Below are 15,297 nucleotides of genomic sequence, written 5' to 3' on the forward strand. Positions count from 1 at the left end.
AATGCTTGACATACTATTTGGCATCCTTAAACAATGAAGGCCATATGCAGTCCGCTTATCAACAAAGTGGCCTCCACAAGGTTCATCATGGAAAAAACATGAGCTAGGACTGAATACAATAACATCTGAGTACATGAGATATAATGGCCCTTCCCTCAAAAAATGGGTTGTATAGAGGGTAGAACCATGGAAGAAGCCATGGTGGACAGGGAAGGATTCTGCAAAACTGAATGGATCATCAGAAGGAGACTTTCATGCTATCAACACTGCAAGCGAGGGGAACCAAGCCAATCAAATCTCTAGACCTTCACCCAAATATTTAACATAATACGAAGGAATTCAGGCATGTCGGGGGCTACTTGAAGGGCTACCCCCTCATGAGGTTTGAAACATATCACACAAAAATGGGAATCACTAGTACAATCTGTTGTATCACTCAACCATCAAGTGTATGAATTATGAGTGTGAAACAACCATGTCAAAGGGAAAGAATGAGTCCCTCTGCTCAATCTGAGGTAGTGAACAAGAATGGAAGTTAGAAGAAAGGTATAGTGCCCTGTAGGTCGTTCTTCTGGAATAAATGTGTTGATGTCAACACAATAGGGTCTGCCATAGGTAAGGCAATGAGGATACTCAACTAAAGCATGAGGGAAAATAGTAATGTGACTGATGGACTGACACTAGGAAGAGTGGGGAAAATGGGGGTGAGGGAAATACATATGACTTCCATTATCAAAGTGTAAAGTGCATGGTTGACCTGTCATCGACTGACTCGACTCTAGAGCAGATGGGGAAAAGTATGACTGGAGACCAAAATGGGCAACACAGGATGAACGATATGCAAATACGGATGGAATATTGGGACATTATATAATGGGATGTGAAACAGACTCCATGGATGCAAAGGTGAGTCATCATAGATGCTCTGAACAAGGGTGACTCGATGATGCTACCACACATAATAGGTCCGTGTGGGGACCATGGAAGCATGAGTAAATAATGGTTACTCATGACGAAAAGCGACACATGAGTCAACAATAATTAAGGGGAGATGGTCGCTAAGGTACAAGAAATTCGATTTTGAGAGGTGAAGAAGTGACCCTTCTTTGAAAAATGGCTTCCTGATGAAGTATCAAATCATCAGAAATGAAGAAAGACCTGCTATAATACTCAATGAGCATTTTCCAATGGTGTTGATGGTTCGTCATATTGAGCTACAATTTAGTCACAATGTGCGAGAGAAAAACTATGGGCTTTCCTATAAAAGGGGATTTTCCCTCCAATTTGAGAGGAGGAGAAGGCCCTAAATCTTATGGAGATCGTAGCAAAGAAAATGACCATCGGAATTTGGATATATGGGTTCGCGGAAAGTGGAATTACTTGTCTAAATATGGCCTTAATGCTTCCTGGAATGATGGTTCCTAGTGAAGAATTAAGGGAAGAGAAAAATTGGAATGAACTACTAGAGGATGTCGAGGCTCATCCTCACTGGCGAAGTCAAAGATGTTGACTATGTGGAAATAGAGTAGAATATTTTAACATATGGTATCAAACATCTATGATATGAAATGTTCATATGGATCACCGGAGATGATGGTAGGATAAACTATCCAAGGAATCGGATGATAATTGACCATAACTTGATTGGGATCTAGGTCGAGACTTATCTTAGTCAATTTAGAAGATGGCCAAGGGAAAATGATTATGCCCCCAAGCATGGGATGCTAGCGCATTCATATTTGATGGAGGGGACTAATGTGGTATGAAAATGTGGGAATGGTGGCCCCTAGTAGGAGGAGTTTGTGGACAACCACTGTGTTTTGAGTGCTCGAAAAAAGGTATTCAAGCATCTCAGCCCAACTCGGCACGAGATCCTCCAAAGGATGAGAAATATATGTAGGGGCCTATGTGCCACCCTAGTATGCTATGGGCATACTAGGAGTATTTATAGTGGTGGAATCCAAATATGGAAGGAAGTACGCATGATGGTGCATATCATCCCAAGGATAATTAGTGGTAGTCATGGCTTCCATGATTTCTTCATCAGAATGGAATATGGGGAGATGGGAGGAAGATTGACTACATGATGCGGCAACGATACCTAGTGCATCATCCTGAGAAATAAGGTTCACATATGCTTCATTTGGAATTGTAGAAGATGAGATAGTGGATGGAAAATCTACCAATGTTGAGACCTGGGATTCTGCATAGGAGGTTTGATAGAAGCGTGTGCAAAAACCTCAAAAATGTTTCACTGCGAGGAAATCAAGGATGATGATAGGTAAAGGATATGGCTCATGGAGTTTGTCATCTTGACACCAGGGTGAAGGGTTCTCGATGGTGGGACTAGAGTCCCCCGGTTCTGGTTTACTAGTGGTAGCAGAATCCATAGCTAGAGGAGTAGGTGATACACTGCGAGTGGTCTCGTATTAGCGAAGCGCGTCAATGCAATCACAAAATTTGTTGAGCGGAGGGAAACAATGGGAATAGTGACCATGATGATCACACAAGGAATAAGAGTTATTTGTGCATAGAATTCTGAGTTTCTTGGCTTGACATGGTAATGTAACATGGACGTCAGGGATATTTGAATGAAGGAATGTTTCATGAGCCAAAGGTTTGAGATGAGGGAGTTCATGAACATTCTTCGTGGCATGGCCAACAAATTTACATAAACTACATGAAGGTGACGCATTTGGGGCCTTGGGGAGACTTGTCCTTAGGTTCTTTCCTCTTGGCTTTGCCCCCCTTTCCAGATGCTTTCGTAACAAGAGTGAGTTTTAATTAAGTTTCTGATGGAACTAGAAGACCGATAGGGGGAGACGGGGTTGGTTGAACCGAGTTGAAAGCATGATAAGGTATTAGCTAACCAGGCAACGTGCTTGCAAGGGGATCAATGTACCACACTAAGATCCCTAAAGCCATGTTATGGAGGACCAGCGAGGACATGACAACGACAAAAAGAATTCCCATAGGAGAAAATAAGAAAGTTATCTAGCTTGTATGGTAATGTCCCAGTGGAACAACTCCTAGATGACTAAGACTCGGAGGAATAATTTGTGGTTGGAACATAGAAGAGGAATCCACTAATGGAGGTGATCCTGGGGGGTGTATCTAGATGGCTCAGCTGAGAGGAAAACAATAGGGTGCTGAGGAGTTGGCTATTAATCATACGTACCAAACTATTTGAGACCAACCTGTGATGCTTGTAACATGTAAACACTCAAATAGATAGGATCTGAGATGAGAGGGGGAGGATCAGCGTAAGAACCCAACAATGAGGAATCTTTGTAGACTCTAGGTGAAACAATTGTGGGAGGAGTTAATGACTACTTATCCAACATTGACGAGATAATGGACTTAGGGGAAGTCACAAATGTTGTTTTGTAGTATGTCAACTAATCGATGGTGATGATCTTCCCTTCATGGGGGAAGCACATCTTGCAGAAAATCTAAGATGTGATGGCTGACATGGCATATGTGTAACTACGACCCAAGAGAATGTTGTAATCTAGAGGGGTGTCAATAACCTCTATGTCTACATGAATATTCTTTCCCGCAAGAGTCATGGGACAACTACGATACATGCCAAGAGGCTGGGAGAAGTGACCATCCCAGGAATGCAAAGAGATGTTGGAGTGGGACAACTCAGGTGACTTAATTTGTTTCCAAGTGACAGCGGACATGACAAAAGTGGATGCACTTTCATTAATAATGCTTCGGGAGATGATGGAATTACAGACTCGGACTAGTATCTAGAAATCAGTGGATAAAGGTAATGGGACATGTTTTGATGTCTCAACTGGGAACACAATTAAACGATCATTGGAAGGATCTACAACACCTAAAGAAGTTATTATTGTTTTCTTTTGAGACATGGACAACTGGAGTACCCCCAGAGTCGACATGGAAATAGGTGATTGCACCAAGTCATCTACTATATTTTATGTATGCGCAACTTTATTAAAAGTTGCATTATGACATAATGGAACTTTGGGGTTCTTAGGGATCTAATCAACTTTAGGTTGAGGGATCTGTAACGGGCCATTTGGTGTCGTAAGAGGATCAGTAGATGCTTTTGTTTTGGACTCAGTGGTGGAGGAAGTTGATGTCTTGTCATATTGATGCAACTGAGTTTGGAGGTTGATATTGGAGGGACTAACCTCATAAGAATTCATCATGAGGATCTGGTAGAGGCTAGGACAAGAAGCATAGGGGCGATAGGCTGCTTGACTTGGTTGAGGTTGAGTAGTAATAAATCCTTACTTAGGGAAAGGATTTCTAAGCACTATCAGTTGGGACGGTGAAAGATTCTAAGGCGATTGTTCGATGGGCATTTGAACTCTAGAAGCTTCTTAAGCTTCCAACATTTGGCACATCCGGGGTAAGAGAGGACACTCATGTGTATAATGGCCATGTACACCACAAAATGCATAGGGATTTTTCATACAAATAACCTTGTTCTGTAAGGGCTCACCTCCCTCTTGCTCGTTGTTTATGTTATGCTAGTTCCCCTCGAGTTCACTAAGTTGATTACCTTGATTACCCTCGTTACCCTTGTTAACATTTCACTTATTCTTTTTCTTCGAATTTGGGGGATTGGTCACACTCTATTGCACAAACACTTGACCCTGAGGTGTCGGTTGCTACTAGGGTCGAGGATGCATGGGAGACTATGACGTTAATGTTGAGGGGCTCGAGCACTGGGTTGTACATAGGGATAAGATGGTGGAGGAGAAACGATTTGATAGATAGGTTGAGAATTTGCTAGCCCTGAAAACATGTTTCTAATAGGAGAGGCATAATTGTTGGAGGAATTGGTGGCCCCTTGCGGATAGCCATAACTTTGTTAAGTATATGGAAAAGGATGTGAAAGGGTTCCAACGATACCGTTAGTGGCATGAGATGTCCCTGATGTATTGGAACCTCCAGGATGGGGAAGGTCTAGAATGACGGTATAGACATGACTAGATATCACATAAATTAGGTCATATATCAGAGCGTTTTGGAGAGCTTCTTCCTCTATCTGAGAAACCAATCAATATAAAGATGGTCTTTAAAGGGTGGGGAATGACTTGTGCTCCTCCTTCTACACCATTCCTGAACATGATTGAAAAGACAAGTGGAAGAGGACTGACATAATGAGGTCAAGAGCTCCATACCAGTGTTGCATCGAAGAGGTAAATGAAAGTATGAGAGGAACTCTTTAGCAAGTGTCGCAAAAATGGAATGACATGCAACAGACTGGTCTACATACAACTTTGCAGCATGTCTAGTGAAAATGCATTGGAACAACCAAAGACAAATGGAGTCATCGGTAATGGAATTGGATGAACACCACATGTGGAAGGAGTGTGCATGATCGGTATGGCCCTCTCTAGGATTACCCTCAAACTTGCAGATGTCAGAGGGGAGCTTAGTCGTCATAGCAGGCCAACCAACATCGGGGTGTATAGGATCATTTATCAACTACCTAAAATTTGGGAGACTTAACCTAGCCATAAAAGGGAGCATGGGGGCTACCTGAAGAGTTACTGATACGATTCCACTATATGTGACAATGGAAGTAGAACCACAAACAACACTAGATTGGGTTCCTACACCAACTATGGATCCAGACATGGTGATGATATGCACTGAATGAGTCTGACAATCAGATGAGGAATCGGATGAACCAGAAGAGGAGTCAATATGGTGACTTGGTAGACTATGAACTCGAACACTACGGGGAGGAGTAATATGCCCAAACAAAAACTAGGGATGAAGGTCTAAGAGTCTACCTGACAAACACCTTGGTGTTGCAATGGTGGTAAGACACAAGTGACATGGAAATGGTGAAGGGAGATCAACAATGTGTTCTTGTCTTTGTGTGGGGAGATAAATTAATTAAGTTAAGTCTTGGCTTGGTGGTGTAAACCAAGTGCCCTTCGCTTAAGGTGTGCTTGTGTGTGCAAGTGTGTTTATTAATTAAGCTTATCTCATGTTTGCAAAAATAGAAACGATTGCTCAAATAAAATGAAATTAAAAACAGAAAATGAACAACAAATCAATTAACTAATCCCCACTGAAACTCAGTTTTCAAACACTGTGCTTGTCGGTGGTGAAATCAATTGAAAACACACTAAAAAGTACAAGATATCTAAGCACCTGTGTGAATGGGATCAAATGACACTAGGCTGCTCGAAAGTGGTGTAACAACGACAAAAAGCCAAAGAGGAAAATCACTGTAAAAAAATAGGGAGATGAGTGAAAAGGCTAGGGCAGCCAATTGGTCCCTACAGCCAATGACCAAACAAGGTTTTACATGAAACTTTGGATGGAAACAACTTATCTTTGAAGATTTGAAAGAAAAGGGCACAAATCTAGAAAATATAGTTGAATGCGATTGAGAAACTCAAACCTCTTACTCAACTAAGCTCCTCCTATAAAGGTGGAAGCGTACTAGAATCCCTAAGGACCCAAATTCCACTTCGATGAGTAAATAAGAGTATATCAAGGCCTATGTGGGGTGAGGATAATGGCCAACTAAAAATCACAGGTACTAACCTGATTTCAGAGAGATCACACATTTTGGGCTGGAAGGTTTGCTCTAGACCTTCAAATTGCACTTTTGGGGCAGAAAAGTGTGATTTCAGATCTTTGATTTCCGATCGGCAAGTCTCAGAAATATGTTGTCGTCTTTGTTGGTGCTCATTCCTATGACCTGCAAAAAAGACCAGAAAACTTCTAGAAGTTAGAGATTTGACAAATCTAGGGTTAAAAATCTTGTAAACAACATTAATAGATTGAAAAAAGAAGATACCCTAAGCTGAAAACTAAAGGTCACCGATGTTTTTGGATTAGAAGTAGAAAATCCAGTGGAGTCACCAATTTTTTTGTAGTGTTTTCTCCTCGAGCGTGTACGAAAGGAAAACACTTAAGGCTGTTGTTGGGTGTAGGAATTACACTTAAGAAAACTCCTCAACACTTAAATTATCAACCCAGGGGATTCGTAAACTTAGAGATAAAGCGTAGGCAATGCCAAAGATGGTATGAATATTTCTAATGTCGATCCCTACTTTCTTTAAAGGAAATATTTGCAGAATCAAACTAAAAAGAGAAAAAGACAACTTGAACCATCAAAATAATCTAAGACTGGAACAAGGAAGAATGCATTTGCAAAAAGTGGATTTAGAAATAAAGGGGCAATCACTTTAGCTAATTATTGATTAACTATTGAGTGTTTATTTTTCTTTAGTAGAGACATTTAATAGTCTCATCAGATGGGCCCTTCAAACCTGCTTATATTAAGATTTCCTTCTTGCACTAATATGTCCTGCACTATCAAAGTCTGCTTACACTAGTGCAGGAATAGAGATTTATGCAGAGGATATAAATGGTGTCTTTACTAAAAGCATTTTACTTCGTGCAATAGCTTGATCTCTTTCAGGTTCAGAGCACTCAGATCCCATGAAAAGAAACTAGTTCTTGAACCAGATCAGAGCTTCTTGCACTTAGCATTTAATTCTTGAAATAATTGCTTGGTCACGACAAGTGTATTATACTGTGAAATCAAATTGCACACATAAAAATGAATGTTTCTAATTCTAAAAGAGTGTAGAAATAGAGAAACAATCCATATAATTTATCCCATCATGAAGTATTTCATGAAAGCAAGAAAACTGTTGGAAGTAAACTAAAAAGGCTTGCTACATCACACCAACGTGCACTGGTGAAGGTTCATTTCTCTTGATTGGACAAGGTGGGGAAAACCAATCAAACAGAACTGCAGAAAATGAATAGCACACTAACATGCACTGGCGTAGGTTTATTTCTCTTACTTGGACTAGGCAGGAAAACCAATCAAACAGAACTACAGAAAATGAATAGCACACCAACATGCACTGGTGCAGGTTTATTTCTCTTGCTTGGACTAGGCGGGAAAACCAATCAAACAGAACTACAGAAAATGAATAGCACATCAACGTGCACTGGTGTAGACTTATTTCTCTTGCTTGGACCAGGTGGGGAAAACCAATCTAAAATCAAGTGCATGAAAATGAAATTTAACTACATCACACAGTGGATCCTCTTTCACTCAAACAGGAATACATGTGCTGGAAATTAAATCACACTTGACAATATAAGCATAAATTACAAGAACATAAAATAGGGTAAACGTGCTCGGTTGGCTAGTCCCTAGCCAACCAGTGCATTTCCCTTTCAAATATAAATGTTGCTCAATACTTTATCAATTCATCAGTTTTCAAACAAAGAAATATGATTTATGAAACATGAGGTGGAGCTCCCTTTCTTATTAATTCATTGAGGCAAATACATGCGTGAATACATAGTCCAGTCGAGATTTGGGTGATAACAAAAATACAAGCCTGTTACCGCCTCTCTAGCTATATCTATTTTCTATACAAAATTCTTATCAAAAACTATCTCGTCCTATTTACATTCTTCATTATATAGATCTTTGGCCAAAGGCCAAAAAGATCGTTTAACCGATTACATAACCGTTACGCAGAATTTAGCTTCTCGGCCTTTAAACTTAGGCAATTTAACAAAACTGGGCATAGCCAATCTCCAACTGTTCATTCTTCATAAGTTTGATCTTGGCTACCTTTAGATTGACCTTGTTGTTGTGGCTAGAGCTCGGTTGCCTTCAGATCTATCCTGCTGTCATGGCTGAAGCTACGCAAAACAAGGTGGTGATCAAGGAGGCCCAGATCTGCTGCAAGGATTCGCTATGCTGGCACTAGTGCAAGATCTGATCCTACACTAGGATCAATGGTCACGGTAAGCACTTTACTACCAAATAAACATTGGAGATATCGATAAGTTACAAGAGTGATTATAAGCAAGAAATCATGTAATAAATAATTAATTAATGCTAATTTAAGTTAAAAATATGAAATATAAAGTTCATATGAAATATGTCATCATTCTTGGACTAGCCCAAGATGAGGGTGTATAAGAGAGGTAAAACAACGGTAAATGGTTATAATTTAGGAAGGGTAAAATGGCCAAAATAGAGAAAATTAGGGGGTTAGCATCCTCCCATCCCTAAGCTGTTGTGTTTTCTCACACAACTCTTTACCTCTGCAAAAAACTTCAAAATTTTGAGCATTCTAGCTCAATCCTGCTCTGGCATACTGTCATTAGCCTACAATGTTTTAGACTTCATCTTTTTGATGTTCTTTAATTTCTTTTTCACCTTTTAAGTCGTCTGAAACATTGCGCAGCTCGGTACTTCCAGACTTTAACTTCTCTTTTATTTTTCTGGATCTTCGCCATCAATTCTCCTCTACTTTGTTCTTTATCCTCTTGTGCTTTGGCTACAAGCTACTCTAAGTTCTGCACTTGAAGCTCTATTTCAACTACCCGAGCAGTAGGAGTTACCAAATCTTTTGCGTTTTCTGTTTTGGCAAGGGTTGTGTCTTCCTTAGGAACCTCAATATCTGCCATGGTTACATTAGGAAACTCTTCTCCCTCTAGTCCCTCTTCTTCCGGTTCTTCCTCCTCTGGTTATTATTCTTCTATTTCCTCCTCCTCTGGTTCTTCTTCTCCTACCTCTCCTTCTTTTGCTTCTTCTTCTACTTTTTCTTCTTCTTCTGTAGGTTGTGCCTCTTCTTTTTCGGATTCTGCCTCTTCTTCTTCAGATTTTTCTCCTCCTGCTTCTTCTTCTTCTTCTTCTTCATCGTTTGATTCTTCTCCTCCCATCTCTTCTTCTTGTGCTTCTTCATTTTCTGCTTCTTTTTCGGGTTCTTCTTCTCGCACTGGTGCTTCTTCTTGCACTAGTGCAAGAGGGGATTCCATGCCCTGTGGGAACTATGCTTCTTTTCCTGCATCATATACTTTATTCCTTTTCCCGGGCTTTTTGATGAAATCGGCTAACAGAGCATCGTCTTTGACCTATGCAAATTTTGTTGCATCCGCAAGGATTGACAGGTTGTCATTTTTGGGGCCCTATGTCTGTGCTGGTGGCGTAGAAGGGGTCTCTTCAACTGGTGCAGTAGCTATCCTCTTTTTTGAAGATAGGGCCTTTTCTAATTTTTCAAATCATTTCCTTTTTGCACTAGTGCAAGAAGGACTCCCCTTTTCATTTTTACTCGGACCCTTGCTTGTGCTACCGGGCTCCTCTATCTGATTTCCAGCGGCTATCCCTTTGTGCATCTATTTTAATAGCGCCTCCCATGTCATACCTATCATTCTCGCTGTTTCAAGACCAAAATTTTTATTAGGCCGTTGTGATACAACCTTATGTCAGCCTAGTCTACTCGTCTGTCCTACACACTTTTAGCCATTTTCTCCAAGCTCTTAAGTAGAAAATAAGGGAAATTCATCCTCCATCGGACGTGACAGGAAGCTTCAAAATGTTGCAGCATTCAAAAATTATAGACCAAATTGTGGGTGTATCTTCCCTCGTAGGTCACAAACTTCTCTAGGATGAAAAGGATGTCTTTCCACTAACCCAGCAAAGCACTACGCAAAACTCCTACCTTCTAGTCTACCTCTATCTTATTATCAACGATGAAACTCTGCCATCACTTCCTTTCTAGCTTATAATTTTTAAACCACTTTTCACCAGTGTTCTCCAAGCCTGTTGCTACTGCTATAAATTCTTTTGTGACTTTGAATTTGAGAGGCCCAATTTTCACTCGGCCGTTTTTGAAACTCCTGGCAAACTGTTAAGCCACTTCTTTATCATGCCCATCAAACTTTTGCAATAACTATAGAAAACCCGAGTCTCGCAATAATGCAAGACTATTGCGATACTCGACATTTTGCTCTACCTTACTAAGAGAGGAGGGTTTGTTCTGAATAAGTGGCATTGCTGCTTAACAACTATGACCAGTTAAGAATTCTACATGCAATACCAAGGAAATCAATTCTTATAAAGAGATCCAATTGTCCACCATTCTTTCCAACTTATCACCCGTTCATTCATCGTAGATGCACGACAACTTTGAGGTCAGGTCGTATTGGCACTTGCAGTGGTGTTTTAACAGCTAGGTGAGGTAATCATTACGAGTGAAAGACATTTAGGATTATGGCGAAGAGGGGTAATTGTGTCCAAGCAACGGTTAAAACATTTATGCATTCCTTCATAATTCAAAAAGAGAACTTAGCATTCAATAAAAAATGATAATGACTTCTAACTTAAAAACACCTTGTACTTTAAATAATTTTCTCCTAGTTAGTATGATTTCTTAGGTACTCGTCAGCTAAGTTAAAGGACTTCATATAATTTTTCATAATAACCACTTTCCTATGCCGTATGCTATGGAAAAGTAACTTGTACTATGTTTTTGACAGGGTGCATGCTTGCACTGATCTGCTTGCACCGCTTAAATTATGTTATTCTGCTGGTACCATTCTGCTTACTTTATCATATAGGACAACATGCTTGCACTAGTGCAAGCATAATATCTAAAAACAGAGAATTTAAATAAAATATAGGCTAGACTTCCACATGACTTCCTCAACTTATACTGAAAATTTTCTTCACCCTTTCTTGATGCTTCAGAGCATATCCTTTTGCTCTTTGTGCGCAAGATCCTACAATAAATTCATGAGGAAATAAAGAAGTGGGAAAAGGGAAATTTCAGAACGGGAAGGAATTTAGTTACAGGTATTGCGTACCGAAAGAGGGAATAAATAGAGGTGGGATAGGGAAAAAATTTGAAGGGTAAAGTGGGATTTCTTCAAAACAGACAGGGTAAATTTAGAAGAATCTAGGAAGGTTAATCATTCTGGATTGAAGAAGAAAACTAAGGGAATATTATGAAACTGGAATATGAAGAAATGCAGAAAATTTTCTGGAAGGTCTTCCTTCATTGGTGCAAGAAAAAAATATCTGCAACGAAAATTAAGCGTTACTTGAGTAAAACATATCCATGCTAATTACCCCAACTGTATAAAGGTTGGTTCTGCTCAAACCTACTATTACTTGATGGTCACTAGCATATCTAAAGATCAAGCAACATTTTATTTTTATTAGAATTTTCCTTTTTTTGATCTTCCTGCCAGCAAGATGTTTTTCAGGTTGATGCTTCTGCAATCATGTCAGCAAACTTATTTTCATAATTACAGGAAAATAATTTTTTTCTTTACTTTTTTCTTGTGTTTTTTATTTTATTTTTTATTTTATTTTTAAGAAGAAAGAGAATTCATGTTTTCAAAAGGTTGGTATTACCATTCACCGCAACCATCCCAAATTGCTGTTGGACTTGTTGTGTAAAATCTTTCATGGTACGTGGCTAAAAATACTTCTTTAACCTGTGTCCATTTACCAACAACACTGAATTTTGTCCATCAATAGTTTTAACTTCGACTGCTCCATTCTCAAATAATCAGATCACTTGATAAGGTCCCATCCAACATGTATGGAATTTCTCTTTAAAGATTTTAAATCTAGAATCACAAAGGAGCACCCAATCACCTAGTTGGAATTGCTTTTTCTGAATAGACTTATCATGCCATCTTTTACGTTGCTGCTGAATTAGTATGTTCTGTTGAACAACATCCCTATGAAATTCATCTAACTTATTTAATTGGAGAAGACATTGTTGTTGTGCCTCAGAGAGATCTAGTCCCAACTGAACTGCAGTTCTCAAAGTTTTGATCTTCAATTCAATTGGTAACAGAACCTATTTCCATATACTAGCTCATATGGTGTATGTCCCGTGCTATTTCTCGAAGTGGTTTTGTATACCCACAAAGCATCTGGTAATCATTCAGCCAAGTCCTTCCGATTCATATTTACTATCTTTGTTAGAATGGACTCGATCACTTTTTTCATGGATTCCACCTAGCCATTTGCTTGTGGGTGATACGGTGTGGATTTCCTATGTCGGATCTTATATTGCTCCATCACACCCCGTACCAGATTAGAAATAAACTGCAGACCATTGTCAGAAACAATTTCTCTAGGCACAACAAATCTATTAAGGATTTCAGTAAAAAGAAAATCAACAACAACTTTTTCCGTAGCAAAAGAAACAACTTTAGCTTCTACCCATTTCGTAACAAAATCTATACAAACAAAGATCTGTCTTTTACTTAATGATGTTGGATTTATTGGCCCTATAAAATCAATAGCCCATTTTTCAAATGGCTCAATCATAACTTGGGGGCATAAACACATTTCATTAGTTTAATTAGGCTGGCCCATTCACTAACAACTATTGTAGAAATTTTGAATAATATGACATTTATTCACAGAGATTATCCCGATTATACACTATTGCAGAATACATGCACAATACATAACCTCCTCTACGTTGGTCATCAATTTAGCAGCATCAAAAATCATGAAACATCAATCGCATGCACACATTAACATAATATGTAACTCGGTGAAAGCATATAGCTGAAAACCCCACACTATCTGTATATTAATGATTGAGAACATGTAACAATAAATAGTACAATACTCCTCTCAAGTATCCAGCACTATCTCCACCTGTCACACACAATACAGCTCAGATTTGATGCCTCAAATCTCCTCCACTATTTTGCCTGCCTCCACTGCACAATCCTGCAAGAGAATGAATGATGAATGGCTGATCCAAACTCCTATTTACCTTGTGAAAATCACTCACAGTGGAAATCACGTGAGCACAGGCTATATCACTGGGCATATGCAATTCTCATGGGCATACTCAATCCTTTGATTGTGCAAGATCTCATGCACCACTATAGTCACAACTGATAGCAATCTCAACATCTAACACCTGTCTCCACTGAACTGTACATACACTGAGTTAAATGATGTATTCTTCAGTTGCTTTATGAGTTAATAATTAGTGAATTAATTAATATTTAATTCACACAACTCATCACTAGTGTATTCTTTAGTTAGACTAAAATACAACTAGTTCAACCAAGTCAAACTGAACACAACTCCATCAAATCCTCAATCAACTCCGCCAAACTCAACCACATGAGTTCTAACTGAAGTCCATCATGCAATAGCTCAACTGACCCACAAGAAAATCGTATTTCCTTCTGACAGTTACATGTGCCACATCTGTAGCTCAAACTGAAGTGCTTCAAGAGGATAAGATAATGTTTATAGTCCAAATATTATTATGAGCTAATAATATTCGACTGTTCTATTTTTAGCCTGGCAGTGTAAAAATAGACTCCGCCCATATGTCTAAAAATAGAAGTCCATCTATTTTTAACAGCATGAACAATCATCCGCAAATAACATCCTGCAACTCATAGACCATGATCCATATGTCTAAAATAGACATAGTCTAAAAATAGACATTGCGCCAAAAATAACCTGCGGGCCCATTTAATGAAGGCGACTCCTTTCCACTAAGCTCCATCATCTTGTTGCATTTTCAAAACTCCCTCTCAACAAGATATGGATTATCAGCAACCCCTATCCTGCAACTCTGGAATGTTCTGCATGTAACACATTTGCTCGGTCCACTTGCTCCATCAACACTTGGAACAAAAACACTCCCAACTGACCACTCTGTTGGGCTAGGAACATTCTATGATGCTGAAGCTCTACCTGCTGCTGACAAGTGCTCCCTCTCTGACATCTGCGCTACTGCAACATCTCCATGCATCTCGTACCATTGCACACTTCTTTGTGCCACCTATCACTGTGCAAAACACTTGTGCCTCTCGCATTGCTGCAGCCTGCTAGCTAATTGTTGTCTTGGGATTCCCTACACTATCACTCGCTCTGCCTCTCCATCCGCATCTGTTTCTACCCAATCATTTAGTTCCTACTACTCCACATCGGGGCTCCCGTAGCAAGGTCTCATCTAAGAGGTTGGGTACCTCAAGGATCTTTCCCCTCCTCCTTGGGACGATCAATCCACATCACCCCTCCTCCTACCTGGAAGTATGGTTGCATGCAATCCCTCTGACCACTTGGCTCAAAGTTTCCCCCTACTGGAGGTCTCTGCATGAGTAGATGTCTCTACTTGATCTCCACTCAGATTCCCTTGTTGTGGCTACTCCACAACCTCCTGAAGCTGTTGCACCAATCGTGGCTCCTCCACAATTGTCTGAGACTTCTTCTGGCTCTGCATGTTGAGAGGTAATATACGCTCCCTCTCAACCACCAAGTCTCCATCAGTTGCCTCGCTACTCAAGGCTTTGCATGCATCTTGAACCTCAAGAGCATACAGGTTCTTGACTCGTGAACCAATCTGCTTCACTTGTCTAGTGATGATGTGTCTAAGGAAAACCTTTCCCTTACTGAAGACTACATCATAGCCTCTGTCTTCTAGCATCGCGATCGACACCAAGTTTCTCTTCAGTCCTGGTAAATACTTTACA

The sequence above is a fragment of the Pinus tabuliformis genome, chromosome X, assembly GCF_031772625.1.
Source record: "Pinus tabuliformis cultivar Carrire ecotype Pingquan chromosome X, CPIR1, whole genome shotgun sequence".
In the NCBI taxonomy this organism is placed as follows: domain Eukaryota; kingdom Viridiplantae; phylum Streptophyta; class Pinopsida; order Pinales; family Pinaceae; genus Pinus; species Pinus tabuliformis.